Source organism: Poecilia reticulata, chromosome 21 (assembly GCF_904066995.2).
Source record: "Poecilia reticulata chromosome 21, P_reticulata-male-v2, whole genome shotgun sequence".
Classification (NCBI taxonomy): Eukaryota; Metazoa; Chordata; class Actinopteri; order Cyprinodontiformes; family Poeciliidae; genus Poecilia; species Poecilia reticulata.
The window spans coordinates 24,137,539-24,159,397 of NC_088850.1; the positions used below are offsets into that span (position 1 = coordinate 24,137,539).

A 21,859-nucleotide genomic window follows, 5' to 3' on the forward strand; every position below is an offset into this window, starting at 1 on the left:
TTGTGGAACTAATGCTGGAGGCATCGTGTGGCTCAAACACCTTGATGTCGTCCAAAAAAGATGACATGAACTTGTTGCAAAAATATCAAAAATATCACTGTGGAAAAATTATTTTTAAATAAAGAAAACATCTGATAGTCTCCTGCAAGATGGATGCAATTTATTATCTAAAGTTAGTCAGACATGTATGTTCCACAGCATGACACACTGATCTGATCTACTTTTCCAGTCTGATGACATCTTCAGTCATAGTCCAGCCATGTTTGAATGTGTGCTGTTATTAATATTGCATCTTTAGCCGTTAAATTTACTGTAAATTTTTTCTTCTTATCTGTGTCTACATTGATGCTATGTTGTACCTGCCTGTTGATGAACTCATGTGATCTATCAGAGTTCAGACAGATAACCTTACTGTAAAATTCCCTCTCTGGCTCTTTTACAGCTGTTTCATCCATTTCATCATTAATTACTAAAATAGGCGCACTGTGTTCTTTCTGTGCACCGTAAACATCATGTGTTGACTGTTAAGTTTATATTGCAGAACACTCAAACCCAGTAAACATCAGACGTTAGGTTGTGGGCAAACATAGTTTCACATCTGAAATAGGTCTATAAAAGATCAGCTCCTCATTAATCTGCTGAACAGGAAGGCTGTTGTGACTTTCCTCAACCAATAAACACATTTCATGGAGGGAGAAGATGCCTTAGTCTCTGACATTGTTGTTAGATCATAAGATTGATTTTTAATGTTTCTCAGCCACTGATAAACAGTAGAGTTGATCACAGTTACACCTGTTTGCACCACTTCCATCACAGGAGGTGAGCAGGTTACTATTAATATGATTCAGACATAGCCTGGAGTTTTAATGTCTCTCTGGTGAACAACGCACCTTCCAGCCATTGGTCTAAATTTCCACAGCTGATAAAAAATTTATAAATAAATTTTGAAATATTCAGTCAGTGGATCATTCAGAATCCAGTCTAATTCAAGTACATTTTCAGCCTTTTCAATTATGTTGATATAACAATAAATACTGAAATTTGTATTTCACATTGTCACAATTTGAAATCCAATGTTTTGCTTTAAATACAAAAGTTTATTTTGTAATAACTACAAAATGCTTCATGTCTCTGGAAGTTTGCTCCTGTAATATCTATGCTGCCTGAGAAAACTGTGATTCCTTATTCTAACTTAACTGTAGCTGTTGGACAACTTTAAGGAAGTTCTCCAACCCTTTTGATCAGCTAAATATGAAAAAGAAAATTCTAATTATTCCATGCAGAGATTTGTTGAGGCTTGCTAACATTGTGTTATCTAAGGCAAAACAACTAGAAAATATTTTCTTTTCATTCCAAACAGAATCCTTCTAGCCATTTTGACCCCTTGTAAACACAAACTGTTTACAACCAGTTTGTGTTTACAATTTGCAGATACAGACAGTGTCTTACCTCTGAACACTACAATGTTTTAAGAGAAGAAGAAGCTGAACCCCTGCGCCCCAGCTGGCCAGTCATCAAATTATATACATACACACACGCACACACACACACACACACACACACACACGCACGCACCCCCCACCCCCCCCCACACACACACACACGCACACACGCATACCTACATACACACACTCTCTTCCATATACCTACATACCCACATATGTAAGCCCATATAATGGTTTACATAGACATGACATAGGAAGACTTTACCATCATTTAACTGTACATTTAACATTTACATATTGAGTGATATTTGGATTTGGTTGCAAAGCTCCAATAATAACGAAATAAATAAATAAGTAATAATAAAAAGTATCAATATAAAAATATGATAAAAAGAATAATAGGAGTTTAGGAGATTCTACAACAGCTTCATCCCTTATGCCTTATGGCATAAGGGATGAAGCTGTTGTAGAATCTGGTTGTTCTGCATCTGAACCTTTACCCAGAGGGCAGGGAGAACAAGCCATGCTGAGGATGGAAGGGTCTTTGTAATTGGCCGAGCTCTGGACAGGCAGCGACTGCCAGCGGTGTCAAGGATGGAAGGAAACTCAGTCCCAATCAATCTCTCTATGTATTGCCAGTCAGATGTGTTACATGCTCCAATCCAGACTGACACATATATACATACATACATACACACATATTTTCCACACACATAGTTACATAAACATACAGGTATATATCTATACAGTACATGTACAAATATGTGGTCTTTTGAAACCAGCTAATCACAACAGAAATCAGAACAGCCCTTCATGTTGTTACTTTTCAATCCAGTATGTTCTGGCTGAGCATGTGACTGCACCGGGATCAGAAGAACACAGGACCAACCATCTCCTTCACCTTGACATGATTGAGTAAAATCCAGTAAAATCAGAAAAGCCCGCTGCAGTTAATGATATCTGGGAAGGATCCCTCATGACTACTGGAAGATCTTGAGTCACTTTGACAAAAACCTCTTTTACAGTGTTTGAATTCCTCAGCTATTAGGATCAGATGTGCATAATTTAATTAGCTCAGTATGGACCTGAACTTACTGAGATGCATGGGAGAGTTGAGAAGGTCATGCTCTCCACTTGAGGCAGAGCAACAAGCTTATGAGACCTTCAGGCAGGTTTGATGGAACTATCAAGATTATTTACACAAGTTGAATATCTCTGAGACACAAAGAGAGCAAAACAACAAGCAAACAAAACATAGCAAGAAGAAATCTGCCTGCTTCTTTGCAAGTATTTGAGTTGAGCTGCAAACAGAAAGGCAGACCATACAGCTGCAGACTGGAGGGACGTGGGCCCGCCCGGGACACTGCAATCTGATTTTATGTGTCCAGCAAAAACACCACTGGAGGTGGCAGGAGAAGATAAAGCAGGCACAACATGACGGAGTGAGGAAGGGACAGCTGTACTGAAACAAGAAGGGAGAGAAACAATAGCTCCTGTTGTAAAGTGCTGAATCTGACAATCCACTCAACAGTTCTGCTCCTTCCTCACATGTCTGACATGCCTTCATGCTGACGTAGAGAAGTTAGGGGAATATACCCCCGACCTCCCACCCCACCACCCACCTCTCTTTCCAGGTTGAGGAACTGATTTGGGATGTTGAGCGTGAGTTGATAAACATCCCACAGATATAAATACACAGAAAAAGAATAAAATCTGTGCTTGCATTTGCAACTTTTTCTAGAAGGTTCTGTCAGTCAGGTTAGTCACATCATTTTGCTCCTTTTAAAATAAAAAGGAACTTAATATAATGATTCACCCTTAGAGACTATATTGTTTTGTTGTGATATGCATCTGCAATCAGGAGATATCACTCAGTCACATCTACTCCAGCTGCAATTTCATGAATCATTAACATGATGATAACATGTGCTTGGTTACTTCTGAACACAAGGAGCTTCTTCACTCATTATGGTTTTAATTTGAAACATAAAACATGAATCACCTGGCTCAGCAGATAACTGAAAGGGGTGGAGAGTTGGGAACTGGTGGAGGGCGGGGGTCTAACCCTGGATGCTCCAGTTCAGCATGCACAGACTGAAAAATGTGGTGGGTTAGCAGGGTTGTTTCGAAGATTGCTATTGCCTTGTGGGATTTCTGCTCCAACTGCTAGCCCTGAGGGACTCGTTATGCTAGGATCCCCCAAAAAACTCCTTCATTCTGAGAAATGTTCCCAAATCAAGCTCCAGTTAATAGATGGAGCTTACATAATAGTAGTGGACAAGTCCAAACCTGTTATTCATCTGTTTTAAAGGATGTACAGTCTGGTTTTTTTCATGTAGATGAACAGAGTAAAACAAAGAGGAAGTAGCCTACTTCAGGTTAAAGAACATGTTTAGTTCTGTTTATTTTGTGAAATAGAAACTCTCAAACAGATAGACAAGCAACTTCCAGCTATAGAAGTCATATTTTGCTTTCTAAGGTTTACAACAAATATGATTAATTTTTTCAAATTCCTGTTAGAGATTAAACCAGAGTGAAGTCATTCTCTGAATTCCCTCATATAAAAATAAAATTACTGTCTGAGTGAAAAAAATCACTTCTAAAGAATCTTTAACAATTTGTCTTTTTAATGTTTCATTGTAAATTAATGACTTTAGTTGCAAGTGCAGCTTTTTAACTAGTTGAATAAAACATTTCTTAATGTGTAAAATATTATTTGTCAGCATATAAAATCTATTGGAGAAGTTTCATAAAACAAAAGGAACATGGAAGTGTTTTTTGTGAAATTTAAGTCTTGAGTTTTACAACATTTCCTGTCTTGTTTCCACCAACATTCCACTTACGGCTAAAGTTTTCATGTATCTTTGTAAAGCCTTACACACAATCCCCAACAAAACTATAAAGCTACAAATACATTTTTGTACTCTTGTCTTTTGCTGTCATTTTTCCTGTGACTAGATATTTTTGGAAGGCAACAGAGCAACTTCTGATCATTTTTGTCCAGATTCCAGGACAGATCACCTGATTGGACAAAGCAATAGATTACAGAATTATAAAGGGGGCAAAACAAGAGATTCAAGGTGAGTGAAGCAATAACTCAGAAATAATTTAATGCAACTGGTGAATTTTGTTCTGTAAAAGCACACAGTGCCTTTTGTTTCAAAGTACTACAATTGGGCTGCTATTTAAAGATTTTAAGATTTGCTTTGCTTCCAGATCTGTCAATAATTTTTTCAAAGTACAGAATAGATAATGAGCTGTGGAAAGTCAGATTCAATGACTGGAAATCAGATGTTAGACTCACGAGCTGCAGACGGAGCCAGTTCTCCAGAGTTGGTCCTTCTCTGGATAACTGGATCAAATTAAAGATTAAAGCTAAAGTTTTTAAGTTTTTAAGTTTTTAACTAACAGGTATTTTATGATGACCTGAACCTGAATCCATGAATGACTTTAACATGTTAATAACTCTGAATCTGACAGTACTGCTTATAATTGAATGAATTTTCACTGAAGTAAAGATACAGAATTGGCTTTGAGTTGGATCAGTTTTTTCCTGTGTTTAGAATGTCCTAAATTGAATGGGCAAAAAGTACAAAAATATTCTTTTTGCAGATTAAGTACAATAATGATCAGTCAACATGAATATGTCTAATTACCCACATATGGACATTATATTAATGTTAATATAAAAAATGACTCATTTGGTAAATATGTTTGTCATTTATTCAGTTTCTCCTATATAAACTAGAAATATAGCAACAGGCTATGACTGACATTTAAACCTGCCTGAGTCACTCCGGGTAACAGAGCTGGATGGGCTCTGCATGGGAGAGAAGAAAGGAGCAGGGGGCTACTGTACAGAACAAAGGACTCGGTGTGTGAAACTGCGCATGAGCGTTGCCGCCACGCACGTGCTGCAAAGCCAGCTGCATCTCAGTAAAGTTTTTCTACGTCAGCTGCCTTTTAAAAATGACACTGATTACATCCTTATTAGCGCGTCCCACGCAACAGAAGGTGGAATCTAAATGGAGAAGGGACGGAGCAGAGATGCGGCGAGTGATGAAAGGAGGATGAGGATGATGGTGGGCGATGATGGCCCCCACCGTCCCTCCTCCCCCTCTCGCCACTTGTGTTGCATCAGCATTATAGCAGACAAAGGATGCCGAGGATGTCACCGCTGGTGGCGGTGCTGTATCACAGCTTCACTCCGGTCCTTCATCACGTCCACTGCTCTGCTGCAGGAGTCCACACGGTCAGACAGCAGGCAGACCGATGTCCCACTAAAACAAGCGAGGACACTGCATTGCCGCCAGAGAAGCCACACACTGTCCGCGCGCGCACACATGCATGTTCAACCCTAACAAAGTGAACAAAGCCGTCACAGTCCACTCAACATCTGAGCTTAGTCGATTAATATATTCCTATGTGCGTTCTTGTTATTTAATTTATGTATCTATTTTTTATTTAGTCATATTTAAATTACTTACAATATTACATTTATGCATATGTATATATATTTTGAATATAAATTTTATATTGCTTATGCTTATATTTGTATTTACCAATATTTAACACTTTGGATGGATATAAGCACTTTCCCCTTGGGGATCAGTAAAGTATATTCTATTCTATTCTAAAACAAAAGGAAGCAACACGTCAAACGCGGTACGAGATTTCTACCTATGGAGTGTATGAACGAGATCTCACACAGAACTGCTTAGTACAAGGAATCTTCCCAAACACTGTAGAAATGATCAATTATGCGCGTCTTGCTACCCAGCACGTCCCCCCCTCCATCCCTGACAACATGATGAGGTTGACTGGGGGACTGACGAAGCCACACTGCAGCATCCACTCACATGACAATGCAAGACGAGCGCATATTTTTGACAGTCACGGCTTGTAGCTGCCTTAGAAAGAGCCGCTTCTCAGGCTGCTTGTGGACAGCCGTGGGCGTCGCGACCTGCTCCAGATCTGCTTCACATCAAAGGAAACGCAGCAGAGAAAACGCGGCTCCAAAACGTCCCAGTCGAGAGAAACGATTGAAATGAGTCGGTCGGAGCAAACAAGGCTCGCCCTTACGCAGCAAATATAGCTTTCAGTCTACACATTGAGATGTGTGTGCGTGTGTGTGTGACCGTGCTAGAAAGAGGTGGAGAACGTTAAATGCACATCCTTTTAAAAGATACAAATGCAAAAGAATAATACTAAATTAGTGTGTGGGTGAACTTAAACGTTTATTAAGTGAGAGGGGGTGGAGGGTTAGTGACGCTGCACGGCCTGGGTGGAAGCATTCCGCTGCCAGGAGCACTGATCTGGGATCACCAGCGCATCTACTTCTCTAAAACAGAGGAAAAACGGCCGCCGAGCTCAAGGAGGATTGACTCAAAACATAACAGGATGTGGTACCGAGTTGTGTTTCACTCCTGAACCCGCGTTCACACCCCTACACATTACACCCTTCAATATTCGCACCGCACGCCAAGCTTTCAATATTCGTGCGTGTGGTTTCCCTCTTCTACTTTTTCTGATTCTATAAGTGACTTTTTAGTCCACAAAACTCAACGAAAACTCGCGTGGTTTGAGGCCACGTCTCTGACACTTATGCAAGTTTGCAACTCGGTCTTGGCAGCATCAACAATACATTCTGAGGAAGAGATTCTGAGGAGGCTGGTACATAAAAACCGGAGGCACACAAGGCAGAAAAAGCGTGAATAAACGTGCATGCCAGCTTACCTTTTACTTTCTATTTCTCTCGTTTTCCAGCCCTTTTGTCTGTTTCCCATATAAGTTCTTTCACATGATGGCTCGCTTTGTCGTTTGGTCAAAGCTTCCCGACTGCAGAAGGTGAGTCCCTTCCAGTCGCCGCAACTAGCGTGTTTTTTTTGTTTGTTTTTTTTTTGTTTGCTCGATTACACGAACGACGTAAAAAAAACAAAAACAACCCAGTCTGTAATTCTACGGTCTGTTGTTGACGTGCGCGCGCGTGCGCGCCTGTAGCAATGTGCGCCGTGTGATCCTTCGCGGCTTGCCGCTCCGTCTCCGCTGTTTGTTACACTCAACTGGAACGCCTACTCTCAGTGGCTACATTGTTGACATTCGGCCGCTTACGTCACTCCACTCCCTCATTCACAACATCGTAGGCGCGCGCTGCTTTGCGTTGCTGTGGGCGGGAAGCGCGCGCGCGTACTCAGTGGAACGGGCGGATGGAGTTTCGAGAATCGCCCCGCTAGCCGCTAGCTCAAATCCCACCCCTCATTCGTCAGCGCGACCCCCCTCTCCGGTCCCTCACTGCCTCCTCCAATCTCAGTAACTTCCCCTCCCCTTTGGGTGCACACAGCGGGAACGTAACGGTAAACGATGACACAATGCATTTTTTTCTGTGCCTGTAATAGGAGTTTGCACAAGTCTACATTTTAGTTTTATTATGATTTAAAACACTATCTCAAAGCTTTGAGTTTTATCTCACAATAAAGAACATTTAATTGTGAGATAACAGTATTACAGTTAATTCTGTCACATCTAGGGTGACAGTTACCCTAAATGTGAGACAGAATTAATTAATTAATTCATTTTTGTTGCTAGTAAATGACTTGAATATTAGTTTTATAATTTATTATAATCCTTGCATGATGTACCAGAATAAATAGCAATTAATTTAAGAGTTCAACTTAAAAATAAGGAACTGTATAAATGCATTTTAAAAATGTTAAGCATGTCAGTGTACTGCTATAAATAGAAAGACACATTATGCTCAAACATAGAGTAACTTCTTTAACAGATCTTTCTGTTGAGGTCTTCATAGCATCATCCATCCATCCATCCATCCATCCATCCATCCATCCATCCATCCATCCATCCATCCATCCATCCATCCATCCATCCATCCATCCATCCATCCATCCATCCATCCATCCATCCATCCATCCATCCATCCAATTTCTTCCGCTTTATCCGGGATTGGGTCGCGGGGGCAGCAGATTCAGAAGGCAGGCCCAGTCTTCCCTCTCCCCAGCCACTTCTTCCAGCTCCTCTGAGGGAATCCCCAGGCGTTCCCAGGCCACCCGAGAGACATAGTCCCTCCAGTGTGTCCTGGGTCTTCCCCGGCGCCTCCTCCCGGTGGGACGTGCCCGGCACACCTCACCAGGGAGGCGTCCAGGAGGCATCCTGACCAGATGCCGGAGCCACCTCAACTGGCTCCTCTCAACGTTATCATTTCTACGATAAGCATTTATCTCAGTAATACTCCATAAAAGTTTCAAATCTTGATAGATAGTATGATAGCACAATTCTTTGTAATAAGGAGAAAAACATAACCTTAACAATATTTCTACTGCCATAGGGAAAAACCAACAAGCATAGGCCAAATCAACATCAGTCTATAAGAATTATTTCATCCTGAGACTGTTTTTGTTTTTGTTGAGTGTAAACATAGATCTGGTTCTTCTAGAAGCAGGCATTTTTATTTCATTCTTCTGGTAATTTGTCTGTGGTGATCAACTACCGTTAGCAGGGTAGATTGCTACAGGTTCTGATAGTTTCTGTTCTCATTTTCAGTTTCAGTCTGGGTCCTTTTGGTAGTGTTTACTTGTCTTATTATTCACCAAATTAGCAGCTAATGCCTTTCCAACTAAACAGAGGAGTAATGGAGGAGGTGTGCTGCTCATTTCATTGCTTTCCTAAGTACTGGAGTCAATGGAGCTACCTGCCTGGGGACATCCTTACAATTTTAATTCATGTTTATAATTTAAGGAGTGTTGCTGACTCTGCACACGGAAAGGCATCTTGATGGATTCTGGCATCCTTTGTCATTTCCTTTTCATCTGGGTGATAGGTCAAAGTACCTCCTCAAATAAAGAGTCACATAGGCTCATCTATAGACTTGTCTTTTCATGTCAGCAGAGTTTTAAACTTCCAGCAGCAGCAAGTGAGCCACTGAGAGAAGGGAGGGACTGACTGTCCATGTTTTTGCTTTCTGAAGAAGAGTAACAACTTGGGCTCATTGTATATTGTTTTTATACAAATCAATATCTTTAAGTAACTACTTATTTTTGTTTTTTAGTCTTGTTTATATCTATATATCAATTATTTAGCTAATTTGTTGCCCCAAGCTAATCGCCCTATATGGAATGTTGCACTCCAAAACATTCCAGCTGTGATACATTCTGTCCCAGTAAAGATGGGATAGTTAACTGGGGTGAATGCTAAGTCTCTTAAATAGCCTCTTTCTTGCTGATTTTAAGCATCCAAGATGGCGCTGGTGTGTGGCTGCTCGTCTCTCTCTCTCACGTTTGCTTATGTTTGTACTGTTTACGACCTGTGTCATCTACGAAACTGAATCTCTGCTGGTGTATGATCGCAACACATTACTAGACCTCCAACCTTTGGTCCAGGATATGGAGTTATTTGATGTTGCTGGCCAACAATCCTTGCCCCCGCTTCTGTCGGAGATTCCGAGTCGCTTGTTCCGGGTTCCTCCGTTGCTTTCACGGAGGAGACGTCGTCGTCGTCGTGGTAGACGAAGCGGCCAGCTGGTGAAGCTGAAGTTTTACATGACGCACTGTTCTGCTTTACTCGATCATCGCATCAATCGTTTCTGGGCTCTCGGGGCCTCGGCGTTTCTTCGATCCCGTTGATGTCTGCTTGGTGCCAGTGGTCGGCGTTCAAGCCCCTCTACACCGCCGTCCCTGCCCTTCCCGGATCAACATACGCCGACGGTGTCTCCAATACCTGAGACCGCTGTGCCAGGTTTCCCGACCTGTCGAAGCCCATGATCCAGCTCCTGTCAGGATTGGCCTGGTAAACGCCAGGTCGCTTGCGAATAAAACTTTTATTCTTCGGGACTTTTTTAGTTACCAAAACCTGGATTTTCTGTGTGTGACTGAGACGTGGCTGAGTGTTGGTGAGTCCAGTGCTTTATCTGAGCTTTTACCGGCGGATTGTGTTTATTTTAATTCACCACGGGCTTCAAGGAGAGGGGGAGGCACAGCGACTGTTTACAAACAGGACTACAAATGTAAGGAGTGTTTTCTACAGACATCATTCCCCAGCTTTGAGTTTACGTCATTTGAAATGAGACACGTAAACCCAGTTTTCTGTGCTGTCGTCTACCGGCCCCCCAAATATAATAAGGATTTTATAAGCGACTTCTCTGACTTCTTATCTGGGATTATAACTAACTATGAACATGTTCTTATTTGTTGGAGACTTCAATATAATAATAATAATACATTTTATTTGTAGGCGCCTTTCTGGACACCCAAGGTCACCTTGACATAAAAACAAGCAAATTATAAAATGCATACCGGTAATAAAAAACAAAAACACAAACAAGATTTATAAGACAGTACAAATATAATTAAAGGATGTATGCTAGTTCAAACAAGTGGGTTTTGAGTTTGGACTTAAAATATCGCAGAGACTCGATGTTCCGGAGATCAGGTGGGAGTGAGTTCCAGAGTTTGGGAGCTGAGCGGCTGAATGCTCTGCTCCCCATAGTGACAAGACGACCAGGGGGGACGGTGAGATGGACAGAAGAAGAGGATCTGAGGGAATGGGTGGGTGTGGCAATGTGAAGGAGGTCCGAGAGATATGAAGGTGTGAGGTTGTGAATTACTTTAAAAGTTAGAAGAAGTATTTTACAGTTGATGCGATATGTGATTGGAAGCCAATGGAGCTGTTGTAAAATAGGTGTGATGAATTAAAGGGGTCTGTGTAATGATACGAGCAGCTGAATTTTGAACCAATTGTAATTTATGCAGAGTTTTCTGTGGCAGACCAAAAAGTAGAGAATTACAATGGTCTAAACGAGATGTGACCAAACTGTGGACCAGAACAGCAGTGGAGTGCGGAGTGAGAGAAGGACGGAGACGGCGAATATTTCGGAGATGAAAATAAGCTGACCGAGTGATATTATTGACATGGGAGGCAAAAGAGAGGGTGCTATCGAGGATGACACCCAGACTCTTAACCTGAGGGGAGGGAAAAATGGAGGAGTTATCAACTGAAATGGAGAAATTATCAAGTTTACTTAGTATTGAATTAGTACCAATTAAGAGAAGTTCAGTTTTACTGGAATTTAATTTGAGGAAGTCAAGAGTAAACCATTGTTTTATTTCAAGAAGACAGTCAGTGAGGGAGGAAAATGGAAGCATGGAATTAGGTTTGGTTGAAACTGGATGTTATGTTTGCGAAAAATATTACCAAGTGGGAGAAGGTAAATGATAAACAACAAGGGTCCCAGGACAGAGACCTGGGGAACACCTGAGGAGACAGGAACTGGGTGAGAGGAATATTATTTTAACTGAACAAACTGAGAGCGGCCTGAGAGATATGAACGAAACCAGTTGAGAGGTATATTTACAATGCCAAGAGAGGATAATCTGTCAATAAGGATGTTATGTGAAATTGTATCAAAAGCCGCAGTCAGATCAAGGAGAAGGAGTATCGATAATAAACCAGTCAGCAGCAAGAAGGAGATCATTTGTAATTTTAAGAAGCGCTGTTTCTGTACTGTGGAGTGGACGGAAGCCAGATTGGAATTGTTCATATAAATTATTGCTGGAAAGATGAGAATGGAGTTGAGCAGCAACTGTCTTTTCTAGAAATTTTGAAATAAATGGAAGATTTGAGATAGGACGAAAATTATTGAGTTCATTGGGATCTAAACCAGGTTTCTGAAGTATTTGAGTTATTGCTGCAGTTTTGAGAGCCAAGGGAACAACAGCAGTAGTAAGGACAGAATGTATAATTTTAGTGATGAGAGGGGACAAAGAGGGGAGGGTCACTTTACAGTGGGAAGAAGATCTAAATGGCAGGTTAAAGATTTAGATTTTTGAATTAATTTGGTGACATCATCAATAGAGGGAAGGCTGAAGACTGAGAATGAATTGGTAGGAACAACTGAAACTGGGACAGGTGATGTTAAGGCGAGACTGGGTATAAGTTCCTGATGGATAATTTCTATCTTTGAAGTAAAAAAATGATACCAAAGTGTTACAAAAATCAGAAGTACACAGGTGGGGAGGAAGGGAATTGAGTGGTTTGGTAATGTTTGCAAGTACATAAAATAAAGTTTTGGAGTTATCCTTGTTAGAATTGATTAAAGTGGAGTAATATGTTGATTTGGCTGAAGAAATTGCATCTTTGTATAAAAGAATGTGACTGGAATACATGTCTTCGTGAACAGTGAGACCAGTTTTTCGGTACAGTCTTTCAAGGCGACGTCCTTTTGTTTTTAACTGTCGAAGAGTGGAATTAAACCAAGGTGCAGTATGAGTAAAAGAAACGGATCTGGTTTTAAGTGGAGCAAGTTCAGGATGTTGTGAAGATTTTTGTTGTAGTCAGCCAATAGTTCATCTGTGGAAGAGAAATGATCAGCAGTAGGTAGTCTATTAATACAATGTGATAAATTATCCAGGTCAATGTCCTTAATTTTACGGAAGGTTATGTCACGTGGGGGGTTAGATTTAGAAAGTGAAATATGAACTCCAAATGATAAAAAGAAATGATCTGAGAATGGCACGTGTGCTGCCCTGATAAGCCACTGGTAAAGGACTTTTTAAGCCTTCTGGACTCTTTTAACCTGGTACAGGCCGTATCCGGTCCTACACATGAGCACGGACACACACTGGACCTGGTTATTTCCTGCGGTCTGCCTGTGACTAACCTGGAAATCTGTGACTCTGTGTTCTCTGAGAACCTGCCTGTTTTATACACTGTTAGTTTGACACCTACTGCAGTCAAAACTCGAGCTGCTGTCGGATTATTAACCCTTTCACTGCCACTCAGTTCTCTACTGCTTTCCTTCAGCTCTGTGGATCATCTGACTTCCTCCACTCTGATACAGAAGAGCTCTGGTCCTGGTTCTGTTCTTCCTGTCAAACCATCCTGGATTCGGTTGCTCCATTAAAAACCAGGCAGCCAAGGATTAAACCTGAGCCATGGTTTAATGATAGAACTCGTGCTGCAAGGAAGGAATGTCGCTGTGCTGAACGAAGGAGGAAAAAGGATAAACTGCAGGTTACTTTTCAGATTTGAAAAGACTGTTGGCGTCTCTACCAGACCACGGTTAAAGAGGCTAAAAGAGAATATTTGGCAAATATCATTCTCTCAAACAGCCATAACTCATGTGTTTTATTTTACACCATTGACTTTGTGCTTAATATTTCACAGAATGCCTGTTTGGAAGCTTCTCCTGACATATGTGCTAATTTTCTGCGTTTCTTTATTGAAAAGGTTGGTAGTACCAGGGCTCTTATCACAGCTCCTGACTCTGACCCCTCTGTTTCGGTCCCTTGCTCTGCTGCTTTCAATCAGTTTGAGCCTGTGACTGTCTCACTTTTAGAGGACGTGGTTGGCCACATTAAGCCATCAGGCTCCCCCCGTGATCCTGTCCCTCCACGATTCTTTAAAGATATTTTATCTAGCATAGGGCAGCCTGTTCCTGCAATTATAAATAGCAGTCTGTCCTCAGGTGTGGTCCCCGCTAGTTTTAAACATGCAGTAGTACAGCCACTGCTTAAAAAACCTGGCCTTGATCATACTGTTCTGGCTAATTATCGGCCTAATTCTAAGTTGCCTTTTCTTTCTAAGGTTTTAGAAAAAATTGTGTACTGTCAACTGACACAGTTTTTAGATGACAATGGCATTTTGGAGGTTTTTCAGTCAGGTTTTAAAACTCTTCATAGCACAGAATCTGCTTTAATAAGAGTTTTTAATGACATCCTTCTTGCATGTGATTCTGGTAACCATGTTGTTCTGATTTTACTTAACCTAACTGCTGCCTTTGATACAGTAGATCACGACATTTTAATATCGCGATTACACCACGTTGTAGGTATTGATGACACTATTCTTAAATGGTTCAGGTCTTACCTGGAGGAGAGAACAATTTCAGTGAAAATTAGTGACTCTGAATCATCTGCTGCTTCAATGCCTTATGGTGTCCCGCAGGGCTCAATTCTAGGCCCTCTGCTTTTCTCTCTTTATTTACTGCCTCTGGGTTCTATCCTTGGGAAACATGGGATTTCATTTCATTGTTATGCTGATGACTGTCAGATTTATTTGCCCCTGAAGCAGAAGGATGTACATTCTATCAAACATCTCCTGGCATGTCTTGCTGATATTAAAGCTTGGTTGGCCCTGAACTTTTTAAATTTTAATGAAAACAAAACAACGGTGATGGTGTTTGGACCCAGTGGCTCCTGTGAGTCCTCCTCTGTTGACCTGGGACCCTTGGAGGTACATTTTAAACCTGTTATTACAGATCTTGGTTTTAAGGTGGACAGTGATTTTAAATTGGACAGCCAAATCAGAGCCGTGGTTAAGTCCAGCTTTGATCATTTAAGGCGATTGGCGTCAGTGAAATCTTTTCTTTCCAGGCAGCATTTTGAAACAGTGATCCATGCTTTTATTTCAACTCGATTGGATTACTGTAACGCATTTTATCTGGGAGTCAGTCAGTCGCTGCTCTCACGTCTACAGTCGGTCCAGGTACTCAAAAAGAGGGAACATGTGACCCCTGTCCTGGCCTCACTTGACTGGCTGCCTGTATATTTTAGGATTCATTTTAAAATTCTTATGTTTGTTTTTAAATCACTACATAATCTTGCCCCGGCTTACCTCTCTGAGCTTATTCACCCCTACATACCCTATCGATCACTCAGGTCAGCAGATCAGCTGCTCTTGGACATACCGAGATCCAGGAGGAAGCTCAGAGGGGACAGGGCTTTCTCTGTCATTGACCCCAAGTTATGGAACGACTTGCCTTTGCAGGTCAGAGAGGCCCCTTCACTGTCCACTTTTAAAGTTTGTCTTAAAACCCATTTATTTTACTTGGCTTTCAACACCAGCGGGATCTAGTTTTAAATTGCATGTTTTGTTTTTAAACTGTAAGAGTTTTTGTTTTTTATTATTATGTTGTGTTTTAATGTACATCACTTTGTATCAGCTGTGGTTGTTTTTAAAGTGCTTTATAAATAAAGTTGGTATGGTATGGTATGGTATGGCATGTGAAGTGAGTAACTCAGTCCTGTTGTTGACCCCTAGAAACATGCTGTACTGTTAACAGTAGACTGGGGCGTCCTTTTCTTCCTGATGTCCTAATGTCCACAGTGTGGACAAGGTGGCATTTTTGAACCTTGACATCTGTGGTCAGAGTGACAAGAATTCCAAGATGTATTTGATGTTCAAATGCATGTCAAGAGTTTTATGATAGTTGTGTATAAAGTGAAGCTGTGTGAACAGAATCTTTACAAAAGTGTTTTTTGGGGCCCAGATGGAAGTGGGTGGTGTGCATAAAGAACTTATTCATCATCTGTGGATCTGTCGGGCCATGTAAGACTGTGAGAATTTAATAGTTTGCAGGGAGTGTGAAGGTGTAGGTGAAAAACTTATGTTTCTTTTTAAAATTACATGTACTAATATACATGTGTGTGTATATATATATATATATATATATATATATATAATATATATTGATGTTATTGCTCTAAACACAAAAACAAACTTATTTACAAGCACATTTGTAAATACGTTTTTTGACTACACAAATAATATTCAGTTTCACATTTGGATTTATATCTTATATTTGTAATCTATGGTAAATGTTTTTAATTAGTCTTTAATTAGACTTCTCTTATATGCAGTTTATTAATTTGCTTTTCATATTGTGATGTTGTTCATTCAAACTTAGATAAGAAGGATTGAAAAAATTGTTAATGTTATGGAGAAAATGTTACTATTATCTTAAAAAACATGCATGTTTGTTTATGACATGAAGTTTTGCTTTCATGTAAAGGAACTTACAATTTATTTATGCATTGCAGATTTTTTTTTTCTCCTTTTAGGAGAATCTGCTGACACAGTAATGTTGTGGACTGTGGAATGAATCAACTCATTGTTCCTTTTCTCCAAAACAGGTCTAGTGGAAACTACCATTACAAAATGTCAGATTCAGTTAAATTATATTTGTTTACTTCACAGAAACATTTTTAATCATTGACCCTTCTCTGAAATAGACCAAGATTTTTTCTTGTTTGAGATGCATAAGGCTCTTGGGAAAGAAATAAATGGTATTTGTTTTACTTTATGGTAATCAGCATCATGGTCATTAATCCAGTAAACCAAAGCCATTTATATAAATTAATAGTAATCCTAACCTAAGCTGCAATCCTAACAGCTTCTTGGCGCCAAATTGGCACTTTACATACATCTCTGGAAAACGTTAGCCACTGGTCATTGAGTTCCTTTGCATTTCCACAGGAGTAAATTCTCACTTCCAGGACAGTCTGAACTTTCTCCTCTTGATTTAGATTTCCACCGGTAGAGTTTCTACCGGGGCGAACAGAAGGAGGAGTTGTGAATGATGTCAATTTTCTGTGCTGTTTTTGAATTGTAGTCTTCCTGTAGTTTTAGCAATGGCTGCGAAGGAAGTGAAGGAAGTCATTCAGTCTGTGTTGGTTACACTTCCAAATATTAAATTAACATTAACAACAGCCTCGTTCAGATCAGCACTTCTCTTTGCAGTGGAAGACAGCTGTTTATAGCACAGACAATTTCCAATAAGCTTCTTGGCGTCAAATTGGCACTTTACATACATCTCTGGAAAACATTAGCGACTGGGTAAAATTTAAAACCTGAACACAGTCCACTCCTCCAGAAACCTATCATTTCTCAACAACCGATAGCCCAGAGCCTCTAGAGCAGGGGTGGGCAACACCAGGCCTCGAGGGTAGGTCTCCTACAACTTTTAGATGTGTCTCTACTTCAACACACCTGAGTCAAATAATGAGATCTTTAGCAGGACTCTGGAGAACCTGACTGCACTTAGGAGGTGATTCAGATGTTGGATTCAAGTGTGTTGGACCAGGGAGACATCCAAGAGTTGCAGGACACTGGCCCTCGAGGATCAGGATTGCCCACCCCTGATCTAGAGGAAGCAAAGTGTAGAACAAGGGACTGGTTTTTACCAGGCTAGTGATTGACATTATGTGCTAACTGAACTACTCAGTATAATGTATATTTCTGTAATCAGGGTAATTGTTGTCTGACTTGGTGACAGTGTCATAGTTATGTGAGAGGGGGTTCAGTTTTCACTTCAGGTTTTCAGTTTTCTGAAGTGAAAACAAACCAAGACAAAAGCAGAAATGCAAATATGTGGGTGGGGGGGTCCCAGTCTCCCTGAGGGCAGTGTCTAACATAGGACACTGCCCTCAGGGAGACTGCATATAATTATGAATTATCATAGTGTAGCAGATTGCTCCTCTTAGCAATGCTCACTTTTTTCTACATATTCCTATTAAGAGAGCAGCTTTATGAACTGCATAATGTATTAAACTGGCAAGTTGACATAGAGTTCTTGCTGACATTAAAACAATTCTGTTAACAAGCTTTATGCTATTAGCATGAAGGACATCAAAGTTCAGAGGAAGTGGCAGAGTCGTACTGCACTTTCAATGGTATATAAGAATAGCGAAACTGACACCTCAGTGATAAATCAAGAAATGCAGAGAAAATATCAATTGGTTTCACTGTGATTTAAGTTGTAAACTGGAATAAGAACAGAATAAGGTTCCTTGAATGTCTGCAGGAGGCTTTGGTCAAAATATCTACATGATAGTACCACTGTGCATTAATCAGCTGCCATGCTCTCAGGAAGTTTGGACTTAGTAACTCAGATTGTTTATTTGAATGCAACCTGAATTTGACTTTGGATGAATGTTTCCTTTTTTACTTGACATTATTTGATATAGGCAGTGTTGTGAGATTTATTGGACTCATATAATTTAGGCTATGAACTTTACTGTTAAATATTGTTTTAGTTATTATGGATTTTTCAGTTGTCCTTTTGACTGAATAGCTGCTGTATTGTGCCTTCATGTATTATGCAAAATACATGCAGGCAAAACATGCAAGTTTTTATGTCTAAATTAGGTGAATTTATTACCAGATGAATTTTTTTATTTTGTCAGATCACAAAGTAACATTTATACCTAACGCAAAAAATGAACAGGCAATGATTGGACCTTATGGGTGATTGGAATCGGAATTGGCAGCAAAGAACCTGATCGGAGCATCCCTAAAATGTATGTATGCATGTATATATACCAATTCTAATCAAGGGCTGGGGACAGCATTTACATTTCCAGATATAAAATATACATACACACTCAACTAAATTTTTTTCGAAATTCTAGAAAAATATTAACATAATTATGGTTAAACTTTAACAACTTCAAAACAAAAACTGAAACCATCTAAATCCATAACCAATCCAGGGGCCTCATGCAGAAAGCGTGCATGCGCACAAAAAATGTGCGGTCTCATATTTTACGCAAAAGTCGGCGTATAAAAATTAACTTTGCATCAAGGTTTGCGTAAATGTACGCACACTTTTTCGCTGGTGTGAAAATGTGCGGCAGCTACGCAAACTTTTTCTGTGGACAATATCAAACCACAAAGTGTCAAAACTCACCTAAATACACTGAAGTCTGAATACATTCGGTGTTATTTAGACCAACAAGTACCAAACCAATGTTTTTCATGATTTGAACATTTTATTGCTTAAAGGTACACTGTTAAAAAGTCAGTAAATTTCACTGTAAAAAATGGTAAAATACAACAGTTTCTTACCGTAAAATCTGAAACATTTTATTACCGTAGAAAATACATGGAATCACCGTCAATCAACACTGCAAAATAAGTCTGTAAATTAATAGCAAAACATGGTAAAATAGTTACAGTTGCTGACTTTAATATAAAAAGCACTTTATTACTGTGGAAAATACATGAAATTACAATGACTCCATAAACATATATTGCAAGTGATTTTGAAATGTAGAAAACGGAGAAATCCATTGTAAAAATCTAAGTAATTATAAAATTCATAAAAAAAATATATATTGTAATATTGCCTGCAGCTAATTACCTTAAAATTAATGGAATTAATCAGCCAAAATTCCAAATTTTGCTGATGTTTTTTTAAAGGTTCTGTTGACCTTTATACAAAAGTAGTTTGACAGGAAGGAGGGTTATGAAAGAGGGAAATGTGGCAAATGTCACCAAGCTGGGAATTGAACTTGCAACCACCACCACCACCATGAGGACTAAGGCCTCAATACATGGCTTGTGCTTCACCCCTACACCACCACAGCACCCGTTGTTGATGTTTATATCTATGATGTAAAACCATAAACCAGACTGCGAAAGTAATTTACATAGATTAGAATCCTGGTGTGATACTTTGGTTTGTTTTTTAATAATTAAATCTATAATGACTTATATATCAAACTGAAATCTTAAAGGAAAATCAGGTATTGAACTAGCAATCCACCGATTGCAGAGCAAACTCCTACAGCGGACGCCACCATCATTATGAGAGAATTTAATTACATTTTGTGTTTGGGATTATCTAATTTTAGGTGAACCAAAGATTTGTCACATTTAGAGAACTGTGTGGTAGGCGCTGCTGCTTGGACGAAGGTGAAGTTGGGTAAAGGGCGATTCCACTTAATTTTTCACTACCGTCAGCATCTTTATTTTACCAAAAGGATATGGCCAATTTTACTAAGGGAAAACCACAGCTGCCAGTATCTTACCGTATTTTAGGGAATATGGTAAAATGCCGCCAGCTGTAGTTGACAGACCTTTACCGTATTTTAGAAAACACTGGGAGTTTTAGTCGACAGTAGTGGCGGAGCTACGGGGGGCAGCCCGGATGGGAGGCAGCATGTGACTTCAGGGATCCAACTAACGAGAGCTGGAGAAGGCAGGACCTTTCCTGTTGAGTATGATGTATGTAGGATTATAATACAAAACAAGTGCCCCAGTAGATTATATAGTAGGCACTTGTTCATGGTTGCTATAAACTTTACAAGACCGATTGATTTTAGGGACATAGTGGGTGTAAAATATTGAATAAAAATGTTGTGCTATGTGACTGGCTTGATTTTCACTCTTACATTTAACTTTATGACACATTAAATTACAAGTGGATCGTCCTCATTGTCTCCAAGTGCATTCTGGATAAAGCTTCCCAGATAGCACACGACGTTAAATCAACGTTGAATTATAGTTAGAATCGTTGATTTTTGGTTGAAGTCGACAAATGGTGGATCAACCATCAAACAACCATCCAATCAAACCATTGAAACTGTGTCATTGAATCAATGTTGTTTTGTGGTTGAAATCTGATGACTGAAATGCCAAAGTCTGATTAATGGTTGATTTTTAGTTGAAGTCGACAAATGACGGTGGATCAACCATCAAACAACCATCCACCTCTAGCCAAGTAACTAACGTTGAAACTGTGTCATTGAATCAATGTTGTTTTGTCGTTGAAATCTAATGACTGAAATGCGGATGTCTGATCAATGTTGAATCAATGTCAGCTGTTTTGCCGCACCCCTTCCCTTCCCCTCCTCTCCTCCTCATCAGACCTGTGGGTGGGGTGGGGGTTCATTACTGAGTGGGGGTTATCACAAAGGAATCAGTCGGTGCTGATTCCTTTGTGCTGATTCCTTTGTGTACATTTTCTTATTTGTTCACAACAATTCTCATTGACTGTTTGTGTGTGATATATTGACACAAAAACATCTACAACTTACTACAAGGAGTGGGGCGGTCCACCCCCACCATTTACATGAGTGGGATGGCCCAACCACACAGCTGCTTTTCTGTTGGCTTGTTGGCAAAAGATGTTAATTCAATGTTGAATTAATATCACAAAGGTTGCATGTATGGTTGAGGTTGACAACTGATGGTGGATCAACTATAACACAACCATCCAACTCTAGCCAATTAACTAACATGAAACTGCGTCATTGAATCAATGTTGTTTTGTGGTTGACATCAGGGGTGAAAGTAGTTTTAAATTCTTGGGGGTACTATGACAAAAAAGAATTGCATGTATTGTGTATATATATATATATATATATATATATATATATATATATATATATATATATATATATATATATATATATATATATAGCTTCTTTGTGTGCTTTGGAGTTTCTGTGCTGATGATTTTTTTTGCGAAGCGATAAAAGCTGGTAGCTCTTGAACTACTACAAAATAAAGCTGTATTTCCTCCCTCAGCCCACTGGCTGCAATGTTGACACCTTGAGATGCCATGAGACCTAAATCCTGAACATCAAGGCATGGAGTGCATCCCAGTTTTCCATGTCTGGCATATAACCATTCATTTTAGCTTTTAAACTGGTTCTTTTGATCCTGTGTCCAGACAGAGGGATAATCAGTAGCCTAGCATCATGACCTGTTTGTTCTGAAGATCCTGCAGCTTCCGCTTCTCTTCCTAACATGGCGCCTCCTCACCCTGACTCTCATACTGACAGGAGGACCCACAGAGCTCTGTTTGGTTAAAGCTCATCTTCCGAAGTTGGGATATTTTC

At 39.9% G+C, this 21,859-nt stretch overlaps 1 protein-coding gene across 4 annotated transcripts in view; it reads right to left on the reverse strand.

Moving 5' to 3' along the window:
• The window catches only part of bach2b (BACH transcriptional regulator 2b), a 97,161-nt gene extending 89,476 nt beyond the window's left edge, over positions 1-7,685 (reverse strand). For 2 of the 4 annotated variants that reach the window (XM_008398477.3, XM_008398476.3), the window contains exon 1: positions 7,182-7,684. The gene's annotated coding sequence lies outside the window, so the exon portion shown is untranslated. Of the gene's footprint in view, positions 1-6,304; positions 6,498-7,181 lie in introns of those variants that run through there. The other 2 variants (XM_008398479.3, XM_081602573.1) reach the window with 2 other exon arrangements.
• Positions 7,686-21,859: the final 14,174 nt, after the last annotated feature.